Source organism: Sardina pilchardus, chromosome 18 (assembly GCF_963854185.1).
Source record: "Sardina pilchardus chromosome 18, fSarPil1.1, whole genome shotgun sequence".
Taxonomy (NCBI): Eukaryota; Metazoa; Chordata; class Actinopteri; order Clupeiformes; family Clupeidae; genus Sardina; species Sardina pilchardus.
Genome location: NC_085011.1, coordinates 26,615,796 through 26,629,323, shown reverse-complemented (window position 1 = coordinate 26,629,323; position 13,528 = coordinate 26,615,796). Strand labels below are relative to the sequence as shown.

The following is a 13,528-nucleotide window of genomic DNA, read 5'->3' as shown; positions in this document are numbered from 1 at the left end:
AGCGGTGGGGACGTTCGGCCATCTCTCCAGAGCTCATCTGTGCAGTGGTGGGGACGTTCGGCCATATCTTTACAGCTCATCTCCAGCTCATTAGCGGCAGGAAAGGGCCAGACAGCTCTGAGACATCCAACGTCTCGGAGGGAGGGGGACGTCGCCGAGGACCCAAGCCCCAAGGAACTTCGCTGCGAGATGAAGAAGCGGAGTGGGGGGGGGGAGGGCGGGGGGGGGGGCAGGAGACGATCAAGGATAAGGGGGTGAAAGCTTCCCAAGATGAGGGTCTCCTCCCTCAAGACATCGCTCCATCTTCCCCTGTCCTGTCCTTCCTCTGCCTCTCTCCCTTTCCTCCTCTCTCCCCTCCTCTTCCTCTGCCTCTCTCTCCCCTTCTCTGTCCTTGATGACTCAGGCTTCCAACCTTCAGCGGGGCCTGTGGCCGAGGGCCCGGTGCCTGTAATTATCCAGCCTCTAGTCCATCCTCCATCCTGCCGAGCCCACTAGACCTAATCACCCTTCCCAGATTACCCAGTGACTAGGACGCCAAATACCCCCAACTCCATATCCACTCACCACCACCACCAGCATCATCATCATCATCCCTGACCTCGACCACTACATGCCCCCCCCCTCTTAGCCCTCCGATCTACCACCCAAGGACCTGGCAGTGATCTCATCCACCAGCGGCTCATTGTCATCCAAGAGCATTTGCCACCTGAAGACAGAGACACTGGGAAGGACATGAGAGTGGAAGACAACACCACAGGAGAGAAGATACTGCGGTTGCTGAGGACACACTTGATGCACTCATTCTCATCTTTTTATTATTACTATTATTATTATCATTACTACTACTATTATTATTATTATTATTATCAATATCATTATTAAATATTATGTATTTAATGTATTCATTTATTATATGTATTTCATATGTATTATACGTTTGTCAATGTCAATTTATTTATAGAGCATATTAAAAAATGACAACAGTTGACCAAAGTGTGTCCTGTGCATTAGTCACATTGTGTATAAGCTGCAGGACAGTGTTTTATGCCAATTAAAATAAAATTAAAAAAAAATAATGCCATATTAACTGTTCCCCTGCATTAACCTCATAGCTGAAGAAATTTTGTGAAATCAATGTATAAGCCCCAGCTAATAGTTAGGAAATTACGGTGTTAGTGTTAATTAGTTATATTAAATTATGTTATATTTCATTCATGTATACATTCATTCGCTTACTAATTCATGTTTTTTTTTTTTTTTCTAATATACTGTTTTTGTTATCACCATCAGATTGTATTTTATTTATTCAAAGCAAACACAACATACTGTCTGTCTGCGACTAGACAAATGGACTACTTTCCCCTCTCAGAAAGTCAGCATGTGGGTTTTGATGGCCTTAAAGACATGCTAATTTATACTAGCATGGAACAGGATGAACTCTACTCAGAGCCTCAAAAGTCGATACGCTGGGCCTCAATCCATGTTCACATATAACTCTTACAAAACACATAATCAGCAAAACGGCTGAATCTCACTTACTCCCTACTTCTCTTTTGGAGAAGGTTACTGCGACCTACAGAGGCTTGAGTTCTCTACAAAAAAGAAGATATTCAAAAGACACTGTCAAGAAAATGTGTGTGCATTTTTTTGATGATGACAAGAGCTGTTTTCTCTTTCAGTTTTGCGGACGGCTCCTCCTCTCTCCCTCGTCTCTCTCTCTTTCACTCTGACATGGAGACAGCAAAAGCTGCAGCAAGCATCTCTCAATGGACACCATGTCCAGCCACGCGACAACGCTGACAAAACACACTCTGATGCTATCGCTTGCCCTGTCCAAAGCACCCACTGCAGCTGAAGACCAGAGGAGAGACGGAGAGAGAGACAGAGAGAGAGAGAGAGAGAGAGTGATGAATGCAGACAGTTAGAATGTGAGAAAGAGAGAGAGAGTGATGAACGCAGACAGAATGAGAGAGAGAGAGACAGAGAGAGAGAGAGAGGAACGCAGACAGTTAGAATGAGAGAGAGAGAGAGAGAGAGGGAGATGGAAAGTGAGAGAAAGAAAACAATAGGCATGGACAGGATGAATAGCGAGGGAGGGAAAGAGAGATGAATAAAGGGAGACAGATGAGAAGGGGTGAAAACAACAGAGAGAAATGGACACAGACAGACCTGAGCACATAGAATGGACAGAGAAAGAAGCGAGAACGCAGGAGGAGAGGAGAAAGAGAGAGAACAGAAAATAAAAGAAGAAACACAGATTTAGAGAAGACAGGAAGAAATAGAGAGTGGTAGAAACAGAAATAGCAGACAAGAGAAAGAGAGAGAGAAAGAGAGCAGGAGAAAGAAAGGGAGAGAAAAAAGAGAGTGAGCGACAGAGTAGAAAAGAGAAAGAGAGCGAGCGAAAACAGTGAGCGGCAGTGAAGAGAGAGATAGATTAAAAAAGAGTGAGCGACAGACTAGAAAATAGAAAGAGAGAAAAAAGAGAGTGAACGACAGAGACTAAAAGAGAGAAAGAGAGAAAAAAGAGTGAGCGACAGAGTTGAAGAAAGAGAGAGAGGAGGACAACAGGGGGGGCATGTGTGTACGAGGGTTCATGTGTCTGACTCGCCTCTGCCCCACTGCTGCTGACACTGGCGTCCTCAAGCCAAGGGGTGATGGCTGGCCAACTGATGGCACACACAGGGAGTGTCTGTGTGTGTGTGTGTGTGTGTGTGTGTGCAGCCGTATTTTGGTGTAGATATATTAATGTGCTTGCTCATGTGTATGTGTGTGTGCATCAGAGTGTCTGTATCTGCTTCGGTCTGCGCATCTGTATATGTCTGTGTTTGTGTCTCAATCTGTGTGTGTGTGTGTGTGTGTGTGTGTGTGTGTGTTTGTATGTGTATGTGTGTGCATCTGTATCTGTCTGCATCTGTGTGTGTGCGTGGGCGTGGGGGCGTGTGTATGTGTCTGTAACTGTGTGTGTGTGTGTATGTGTATGCATCTGTATCTGTCTGCATCTGTGTGTGTGTGTGGGCGTGCGGGGGTGTGTATGTGTCTGTGTAACTGTGTATGTGTGTGTGTGTGTGTGTGTGTCTGCTTGTGTGTGTGTGTGTGTGCATATGTGTGTGTGCGCATATGTGTGTGTGTGTGTGTGTGTGTGTGTGCCCTGGAGGGGGTGGCATGGTGCCCGCTGCTGAGGCCTGCTGCCCTGCAGAGTGACGGCTGGTGGCGGGCAGCAGCGCTGGGCAGCACGCCGAGACTTCGTGTCAGGATCCACAAGCAGAGTGAGCATGACATGAGCGAGCGAGCGCACACACACACACACAGGGTTGTGTCACTGCCATGAGCGCGCTCGCACACACACACACACACACACACACACACACACACACACACACACACACACACACACACACACACACACACACACACACACACACACACACACACACACACACACACACACACACACACAGAGAGTCGTGTCACTGCCATGAGCGTGCACACACACGCACACACACGCACACACAACACACACACACACACAGAACCGTGTCACTGCCAGTGCTCCTCGTTAAGAGGGATTCATGTCCGAGCGTCCTTGAGGGACAGAGCAGGACTCGGCCACTGTGAGATGGACACAATTAAAGGCTGCCGACCTCTCCTCTTCTCCTCTTTCTTACCATCTGTCCATCTCAGACAAGCTTTTCTTTTCCTCATTCTCTCGTTCTGTCTCTTCCTCCCTCCTCTTCTCTTTTCTTTCTTTCTTTCTTTCTCACTGTATAAAATACACTCTAACGCTATCTGCTTTTTTTTGTCTTTCATCCTCTTTCTCCTTATTTTCATTCTGTTTCACTTCATCATGTCATTTATGACTCTCTTCCTCTTTCCCTTCTTCTCTATTTCTTCTCTCTTGGCCCCCATGTCAGACTCTCTCCTGTCTCTCCTGTCTTTGTCTGCCTGCCATCTCTCTCTTTCCATCTCCTATTCTCATCTCTTGCTCTCTCCCTCCATTTCTTTCTGCTCTCTTCATCCCTCTCTCCTTCCATTCCTTTCTTTTCTCTTCATCTCTCTCCTTCCATTTCTCTCTGTTCTATTCATCCATCCATCTCTCTCTCTCTCTCTCTCTCTCTCTCTCTCTCTCTCTCTCTCTTCCTGACACAGGATTTGGGGGATTTCTGCTGTTGTTAATGGGTGACATTAGAGATGACAAGCAACATGACATTCAAATTACAGAGCACAAGACAAATTACAAAGCAGTCGTCATCTTTCCAAAGTTGTGGTCGCGAGACATCTGGGAAATAACTTCACCATTACACCGAATGTGTTTTCCACAGAATAATGATGTCAAGGGTGACTGACCAGGATGGCCAATGCATCTCAATCTCAAACTCACCTGCCACAACTTGGTATAAACCCATACGACAGCGCTCCTTTCCTCTACTCTGATGTAGCTGTTGTCCTTACACAAACACACATCTAATCTCTCATCTCCTACACACACCCTGTCCACTCATTCACTTGAGCCTAGCCGGCCTCAAGCAGATCCCCCAGAAGAGTTGGCCTTCTGCTAAAGGCATTCTCGCTCTGAAAGGGAGCTTTTTGCCACTGGCTGCCTTTGTGCTTGATCTAGGGAGTTCCAGTTCGAGCTCAAGTTGGGTTCCGTAAAGTGCTTTGAGAAATACTTGTATGCTGTGGGACTATAAACTTGAATCTGCATTGAGGTGACTCAAATGAATCTCAGGACATCACAGAGTGGACCTGACACTTCATCTCTCCCACACTAATCCTTCTTCCTCCCTCTCTCTCTCTCTCTGAACTGACAGGCGAAAGCACACGCGCCCGCACAAACACACACACACACAGCAGTTTCTCTCTGTCTGTCTCAGAGCATTGATTTTACGTTATGCTACCCCCCCAATCTAACACAAGGTCATGGTGACCAGTGCTTCAGCACATTGCTGCACCACTTGCTGCTGTCTGCAGAGGCAGCGTTTAACAGCAGGCTTTTCACAAGCGATCAAGGTGAGAACGGGCCAGCTGTCGGGGAGCATAAGCCACAGCTGACCATGACACTGATGACTGCAGCCAACGGGTGGCGCCATGGAGGCAAGCGGCGGGAGAGAGAGAGTGTGAGTGTGTGAGTGTGTGTGATCGTGCGTGCATGTGTGTGTGTGTGTGTGTGTGTGCGTGCGTGAGTATGTGTAACATGTCTAGACTAATGAAAAAACAAAACTAGCAGTAGGTATGCCATCATTATGGAGCCATCAAACTACTATAACCACAACCCTATGGAGGCTGCTAGTTAAGGGTGGCTGTGTGTGTGTGTGTGTGTGTGTGTGTGTGTGTGTGTGTGTGTGTGTGTGGGTGTGTGTGTGTGTTTGCATGTGTTTGCGTGTGTGTGCGCGTGTGGGGGGGGCAGTTAAAGTGTGTGAGGAGATGGAATGGCATAGCCACCAACTGAAACTCAACAGGCTCCACCGACTAATGCCCCCCTCTTGCCCCCCTCCTGCCCCCCTCCTCACCCCCATCACCAACGCCACAGCAGCGAGCGCACCAGACAGCTCCATGTGGTGGGGCTGCCATGGCGAGGTTGCCGTGGCGAGGTTACCGTGGCGAGGTTGCCCCGGAGGCTCATTACCACGTGCCGACTGCTGGCACCGACTGTCATTCCGTGGGAGAGGCGGAGCGGAAGGAGGGAGAGAGAAAGAGGCTGAGGGGGATGAGAGGAGGAAAGGAGGAAGAGGAGGGGGGTGAGGAGAAGAAGAGAAGAGGAAAGATGAGTGTTGAAGAAGGGGCGCTATGGGAGGCTGAGGAAGAAGAAAGGGGGAAGGGGACCTGTGTGAAGGTAGTCAGAAGGAGGAGAAGAAAGAAGGTTACAGGAGAGTAGAAGATGAGAAGAGAAGAGCTATGGAAGGATAGTGGAGGAGAGAGGGAGTCCTAGGAGGATGGAGGAGAAGAGGAAGAGAATAGAGGAGAGGAAGAAGAGGAAGGAGAGATGAGAAGAAGAGGAGCTACTAGAGACTAATGGTGGAGGAATGGAGAAGGAAGAAGGGGACTTATGGGAGGCAGAGAGAAGGAGTGTAGAGGAGTAACAGGAAGGAGGAGAGGGGTGGAGGACAGGAGGGAGATGAAGGGAAGAGTGAAGAGGAGGAAAGGGTCGAGATGAAGAGAAGAGTGAAGAGGAGGAAAGGGTCGAGATGAAGAGAAGAGTGAAGAGGAGGAAAGGGTTGGAAAATGGAATCAAGGGACTACGGACAGGGGCACAAGTGCAGAGGCTTCTATGTGTATGTCTATGCAACTGTATGGATCTCATGTCTATGCTTGCACTGCCGTAGCACTGCTTTTATGGGCTTCTGCGCTTTACACATCATGCCTCACATTCACCCACTCACACACCAATGGCGGAGGCTGCCATGCAAGGTGCCAACCTGCTCATCGGGAGCACTGGGTTGCTCAAGGACACTTTGCCAGGGTCAGGACGAGTTGGGCTCAAATCAGAAACCTTCCAGTTACTGGACAACTCTACCTCCTGAGCCACTGCCGCCCCAACTTCAAACAGCCAATCTCTTCGTCAGTGGTCAATGAGTTCATTGATTACACTCTCCAGCATCCAGAAATATATCCCATCCTCCAGCAATTCAGCCATTCAGCACAGGTTTTTTGGAACTTTTGATCATGTGGCGGCGACATCAAATTCAAAATGGGTCGCAACTCTCTCTTTCTATGACTCTGGGTACTACAGAGGAGCTGGTGTCAATATAAACAGGCTTTTAACAAGCTTGTGTTCCTGGATGACTGGGTCTGACAGATCTGATCTCTGATCAGACTTTGAGAGGCATGCTGCCGTTATGCATCACCAGGTCGAACCAGTTCAAATGCCACCATCCAACGGCGTGTTCGATATCCAGACCCTGGACTAGGGATGCACCGATCCGATATTTGGATCGGATATCGGCCCCGATATGAACAAAATAGCTGGATCGGGGATCGGAAAAAATGAGCCGATCCATGGGCCGATCCGAATTTAATATAGTCTCAAAAAAAGGCTGAGCCATGACGTGCAACCAGCCATTAGCGCCGTTGTAGCAGCAGCTCACTGCTGCAGGTTAGAGTGTGCCACACACCGTGTGCTCTGAGTGTCTAAATTCATGGATGGGATAAATAGGCTATACCAAATTTATGTCATAGGATCAAAAGAATATCTATACTAACCACCATTTGTCATAGATTAATTACGATCTTCATGCGTTTTGTTGCATTTAGGCAACACGTTTAATGTGTAACAGTCAAAATAGGCTACTCAAACTAAACACATTGTCATTTTCATCTCATCTGTATAAACTGTTCTTGGTATAAAGACATGCAAATGTTCAAATTGGCTGTTAAAAACGTATAATTTATTAGATAAAACGTACAACTCCTACCATTTACCACCATTCAAACTCCGTGTGAACTAATTAGTTTATCGTGGGGAAACTGCGGGACCGTACCACTATGAGTAAATAGAGGGGTTTCGCGGGTGACACCATTTTGGCAGGGGTGTTTCAATGTATGTCACTAATAATGGATTTTTATCTGCAAAATTGATTTTTGTTAGATTTATTATTTAGTAATAACCGTGAACTTGAATTTGAATGCTGTTCCAAGTTGCTGCTGGTGTACAACTGTTTATTTTTAATACTAGTAATATAATCAATAATGATGATAATGATAATAATAATGATAATAATAATAATAATAATACATTAGGCTACCTTTATATCTAAGTGTTATTTTGTTAGATTTTTTAAGGAAAGTAATGTTTAGTTAGGGAAAGAATGAAGAATGAAGTCAAGCCTGATGCCTTTAGTCTTTTCTACATGGTGAAGTATACAGTTTATTAATTAACAATGGTATCGGATCGGTATCGGATATCGACCGATACGCAGAGCCCAGGCATCGGTATCGGTATCGGGACTGAAAAAGTCGGATCGGTGCATCCCTACCCTGGACACGCCCTATGCCTGCTGGACAGTCCACCACGTCACCGCAGAGGGTGATGCTTGAGCTGGCACACTACTCTGACATTCATGGTTTGTGGGGACGTTGTCTTTCCAAGAACCTCTATCCAAGGGAAGGACTGCTCTCGAGGCCTCAGAGAGCAAACTTGAAGAGTCTATCCAGACAAGACACACTACTCTGACATTCATGGTTTGTGGTAGGGCTGGGCGATTATACGATCTCGATTTGTGATCGCGATCAAATTAAGTTCGATCACGGTGATCAGCTGTGGGTATACTTTCTCGATCACGTGCATAACATGCTGCAGCAAAGTGCACGACAACCATCACAACCCGCTTTCCTGGCACCGCACTGTCTGCATGCACCCAACATTTTCAACAGTGCGCCTGAAAACAATTCTAGGTCGCACTGGTGCGCCTGACGCGGCTCGGGTGAAAGCATATATTTCTTTCACGAGTTGCCATGTAAACGTGGCTAGACTATGCGTGCAACTTTACCAAACTGTATCAAGTAAACCCTCTCTCCTAGGACCGCTTTCTCTTTCTCTCGCTCTCCCTCTCTCTCTCTCTCTCTCTATCTCTCGTGCGCGGCGCGCTTAATGAACACCCCCCCTCGACATGTACTTTGACAATCGTGAAATCAATGACGTAGGCCTATAGAAGACGACTAGCGAAATCATAATTAAAATCCGGTTAGCATCATAGCATACTGCACAAATTTTATTAAAACTCTTGCATTCAAGTTGACTGATCATCTCAATGTTTTCCAGCTCCAAGACTCAAAAGGGCCTGTCCCAAGGAGAAAAAGTATTGGCCTACCTTGAAACTTAAACACACGTGGGGAAACTGAACAGTCCAACCAGTAGACCATAATAAGATAGCCAACTAATGCTATGCTACTTTGTTTACAATATTTTGAGGCTTCAAGCCGACAGCTGAATTAAAGAGGCGGAGTTGTAATATGAATAGTCATGAATGTCATGAATATCCGAAATTTCAGTAGGCCTATGTAGAAAGCATTATACAGTGTATGTGTGTATATATATACGTATATATATATATATATATATATGTATGTATATAATTCTTTATAAAGAATATGCATATTCCTTATATATTGTGTTTCAAGCTTTTTCTACGCCTTATTGTTAAAAAATCATTCACATTATATGAAAGGAGTGCGATAAAAGGTGTCCTTTAGGCGTTAAAGGCGATGCAATGAAAAATGTGGGTGCACCTAAATTTTGTGCTGGTGCACCTAAAAAAAAAAGCTAGGCGCACCGGTGCAACCAACGCAAAAAGTAAAAAAAAATTGTGATTAAAAATCGAGATCGTTCAATATGGGAAAAATAATCGTGATCAATTTTTTTGCCATATCGCCCAGCCCTAGTTTGTGGGGACGTTGTCTTTTCAAGAGCCTCTATCCAAGGGAAGGACTGCTCTCGAGGCCTCAGAGAGCAAACGTGAAGAGTCTATCCAGACATGACACACTATACTCTGACATTCATGCTTTGTGGGGACGTTGTCTTTCCAAGAGCCTCTATCATAGGGAAGGACTGCAGTGTGAGGTGTGCAATAAACAGGTAATAACAAGCAAGCTGGGCACAGTGGAAGAATGAGAAGTGTGCAATAAACAGGTAATAACAAGGGAGCTGGACGAACGATAGGTGTGCAATAAACAGGTTATAACAAGTGAGCTGGGCACAGTGGACGAATGAGAGGTGTGCAATAAACATGTTGTAAATAGCGAGCCTCCAGCGTGGGTGGAATGAGAGAACACTAGTGGCAGGTTTGACAGGCTAGATGTGTAAAACAGATTAAAGCAAGCAGAAAGGAGAAGGAATCAAGTGGAAATATTACGGATGGGTGGCTTTTATTGTGAAACAATAAAAAAGTCAAGTTGCTGTTTTGATCAAGCCAGCATGCTAGCAATTCATTTGGGTGTGCAGGCTAAGCCTTTGATCATGCAAAGCCTGTTTTTCCATCATTCTGTGCGCCTGATTTTTTTTTTTTTGTCCACGTCAACACTTTCTACACACAGGAATGGTTTAAAAGTAATGAATGAGGGAGAAAGAGAGAATGAGAAGATAAAAAGAAAGAGAGAAAGAGAAAGATAAAAGAGAGAGAGAGTGATTGAGTGGAGGGAAAGGATGAGGTATCGTAACAGAAAGACGGGCCATAACCTAGACTTTCTAGGGCCTGTGTTTCCCAGGGTGTGTGTGTGTTTGTGTGTGCGTTTGTGTTTGGAGGACGAGCGAGACTTTCTGGGTAGCCTTGACAGCTCTGCTCAATCGGGCAGACATGAGTGTTGGCTGTTGCTGAGAGGGTCATCTGAGGGTCAAACAGCAGGATCTGAAGGCCCCTGAGAGGACGACCATCCCCAGCAGTGAAAAGGTCATCACTCACGGATAATCATATGTCCAGAGGCTGTTCTAATTACAACACTGTGGTCACACACACACACACACACACACACACACACACACCAAACCAAACATATGAACATAATGAAACAGGAGGGCAAGAACCCCATGGAGTTGTGAGCCAAATGAAACTATTACCTACCTACTTCTGACACATTTATTTGATCAAGTCTTTGAAAGTAAAATACCCTAGAAAGTAGTGGTGGAAAAAAAATGACAGATTTTTTTCTTTCTCCCAAACGGCCAGGCGAGGTCTATTTCACACAGCTGAGCCCACAGAAGGTTCCAGAACCAGGTCTGGGACTGAGCCAAGCAGGTCAGCCACAGGTCAGGAAGCAGGGAAAAGTGGACCGAAGTGTGTCCAACTCCGAACGGGGACTCAGACTAAACTAAACGACTACAGACCAAGCGATCAGGGAGTGCCATGGAGAGGTGACCTGGGGAATTAGGAGAGGAATGTGACACGGAGAGAAACTAAATATTTGTCGTTCTTCAACAGAGGGAATATGTGTATGTGTGTGTGTGTGTGTGTGTGTGTGTGTGTGTGTGTGTGTGTGTGTGTGTGTGTGTGTGTGTGCACAAAGTCTCAGTTCAACCTGCTTTGTGCCTTGTGATGTAAAAGTAACCATTGAGTTGACAGGCTTATTGACAGCAGGCATATTATCCTTCATTAGAAAGCTGCATATTTCAGTGTGTTGACAGGAAAAGTGGGAAAGTAAAAGAATCAGAAATGTGAGTATTTCAGCTGATCCAAAACATAACCAATCTGGGCCACTCAGGGCCTTTGTTTTGCTTCATCAAGCAGGGCTAGACAGCTGACAACCTGACATTGTAAGTATATTTCCCATTCTTGCGCATCAGGCTAGAATAAGCTTTTTAAAACCCTGCCAATGTGAATCAGAGCGAGGATGGCCTGAGCACATTGATGACAAAAGTTGATCAATGCAGATAGCAGTGAACACAACAGCACACCACAAGGCCTCTACATACAACACCTACTCTACTCCCAACACTGGACAGTGAGGAGGTCAGAGTGGATGTGCAGGAAAAAAGAGAAATAGATAAAAGGAGAAAAGGAAAGGAGAGGAGAGGAGAGGAGAGGAGAGGAGAGGAGAAGAGAGGAGAGGAGGAGAGGGAGGACGAGGCGCTGGAGAGCTGCTGCCCCCTGACTGCTCCATAAACGGCCACTTTCCGAGCCTCCGTTCTGGGCTGCGGTTACCGGGCCCTGCCCAAAGTCAACAAACAGCCGTCAGGCAAAGAGAGAAAGAGAAGGAGAGGGAGTGATGGAGCGAAGGACAGAGAGAGAGAGAGAGAGAGAGAGAGAGAGAGAGAGAGAGAGAGAGATGGATTGAAGGACAGAGAGAAGGAGAGACTGAAAGGGGAGAGAGAAAAAGAAGGCGCAGAAGTGTGAGCAAGTTTCGGTGTATATATGTGTGTGTGTGTGTGTGTGTGTGTGTGTGTGTGTGTGTGTGTGTGTGTGTGTGTGTGTGTGAATGCTTCAGAGGGTGCCTGTCTGTGTGTGTGTGTGTGTGTGTGTGTGTGTGTGTGTGTGTGTGCATGTGCGTGAGAGCGTGTCTGTCTGTGTGTGTGACCAAAAGGGAGAAAGAAAGAGGATAAATCAAGTGCAAGAGAAAGCACAACAGAGAGAGAAAAGGAGTCGAGTTACTGTCAGTGTGTGTGTGTGTGTGTGTGTGTGTATGTGTGAGGGCATGAGAGATAGAGAGAGCAAGAGAGAGGGGAGGGATGAATCTGAAAAACAGGTTATTTGGGTTGGAAGGCGAGTGAGGAGCACAACCAGGCTTGGTTAGGAGCAACGTCAAGAAATATTTGTTTTTAATTAGATGGAGTCAAACAAGGTCCAGATGGCAAAAAGAGGAGAGTTTAAAAAGGCCGCAAGATGTTCACATTCCTCCCCTTCCCATTTTCCTCCCCTACGCTCCTCTCCTCTCCTCCTTGCTCCTCTCCTCTCCTCTCCCCTCCCCTCCCCTACGCTCCTCTCCTCTCCTCCCTGCTCCTCTCCTCTCCTCTCCCCTCCCCTCCCCTACGCTCCTCTCCTCTCCTCCTTGCTCCGCTCCTCTCCTCGTTGCTCCTCTCCCCTCCCCTCACCTCTCTGCTCCTCTCCTCTGAGTGCTTCTGCACTGTTTTCTTTTTCCTCCATCAGTTTATTGATCGAGTTCTCCTGAATCTGACGTTGGGTTTGGCTCGGCTGGGCCGGGCCACGGCGGTGGCGGCCGGTTCCCCCGTTCCCCGTTCTCCGTTCTCCTCTCAGTTTTGACAGCTGAAGCTGGATCAGCTCTTTCTGCGCCACACTCCCTGTCTCTCTGCCGTCTCCCAGACAAGGACACACACACACACACACACACACACACACACACACACACACACACACACACACACACACACACACACACACACACACACACACACACACACACACACACACACACACACACACACACTCTGCTCGCAGACAAGGTCACACGTCTCTCTGCGTGCAGACGCTGGGTTTTCACCCGTTCTGTTCAAATTCAAGTTCCCCATGAACAAAGCAGAACACTGCTGACACACAGATCTGGGTTTAGTGCTTGGCTGGCTTTGCTCGACCATTTGCATAATCTGTGATTATTTTGTAAGTTGCATGTCAAGCCCTTTATACAGTCTATGGCAAAGCTACTAATAACAAGTATTATTTAATAATTCTTATTCTTATTATTCTTATTAGTCTTATTATCATTATTATTATTATTATTATTATTATTATCATTATTATTATCATAATTTCCTCCATTTGAGCTCAAGTTTGGAAACTTGCACAATTCCGAATTTTAGAAATGGCCTCCATTCAATTCATGAATTGGAATTTAAATTGAATTAGCTCTGCCCCATAGGTTGAATTAAATTCATGGCAATTCAAAGCAATTTGAAAGGCTACTTTGGAAATGTAATGGTTACTGTTTTAAGTTATAAGTTATGTGTTTGATGCAGTCATATCTGACATACTGTTTACTGTGATTCCATTGAATTTCAATTCTACTTGTTTAATTCAATTTGAATTGTAATTCTACATCCTGTTTTTGACCTCAATTCAAATTCAAGAATTGAATTGGAATTAAGGAGACA

At 46.0% G+C, this 13,528-nt stretch overlaps 1 protein-coding gene across 1 annotated transcript in view; it reads right to left on the bottom strand.

Annotated features, from left to right (window-relative positions):
- The window catches only part of srbd1 (S1 RNA binding domain 1), a 111,144-nt gene that overhangs the window by 69,258 nt on the left and 28,358 nt on the right, over window positions 1–13,528 (bottom strand). The gene's annotated exons all lie outside the window — the stretch shown is intronic.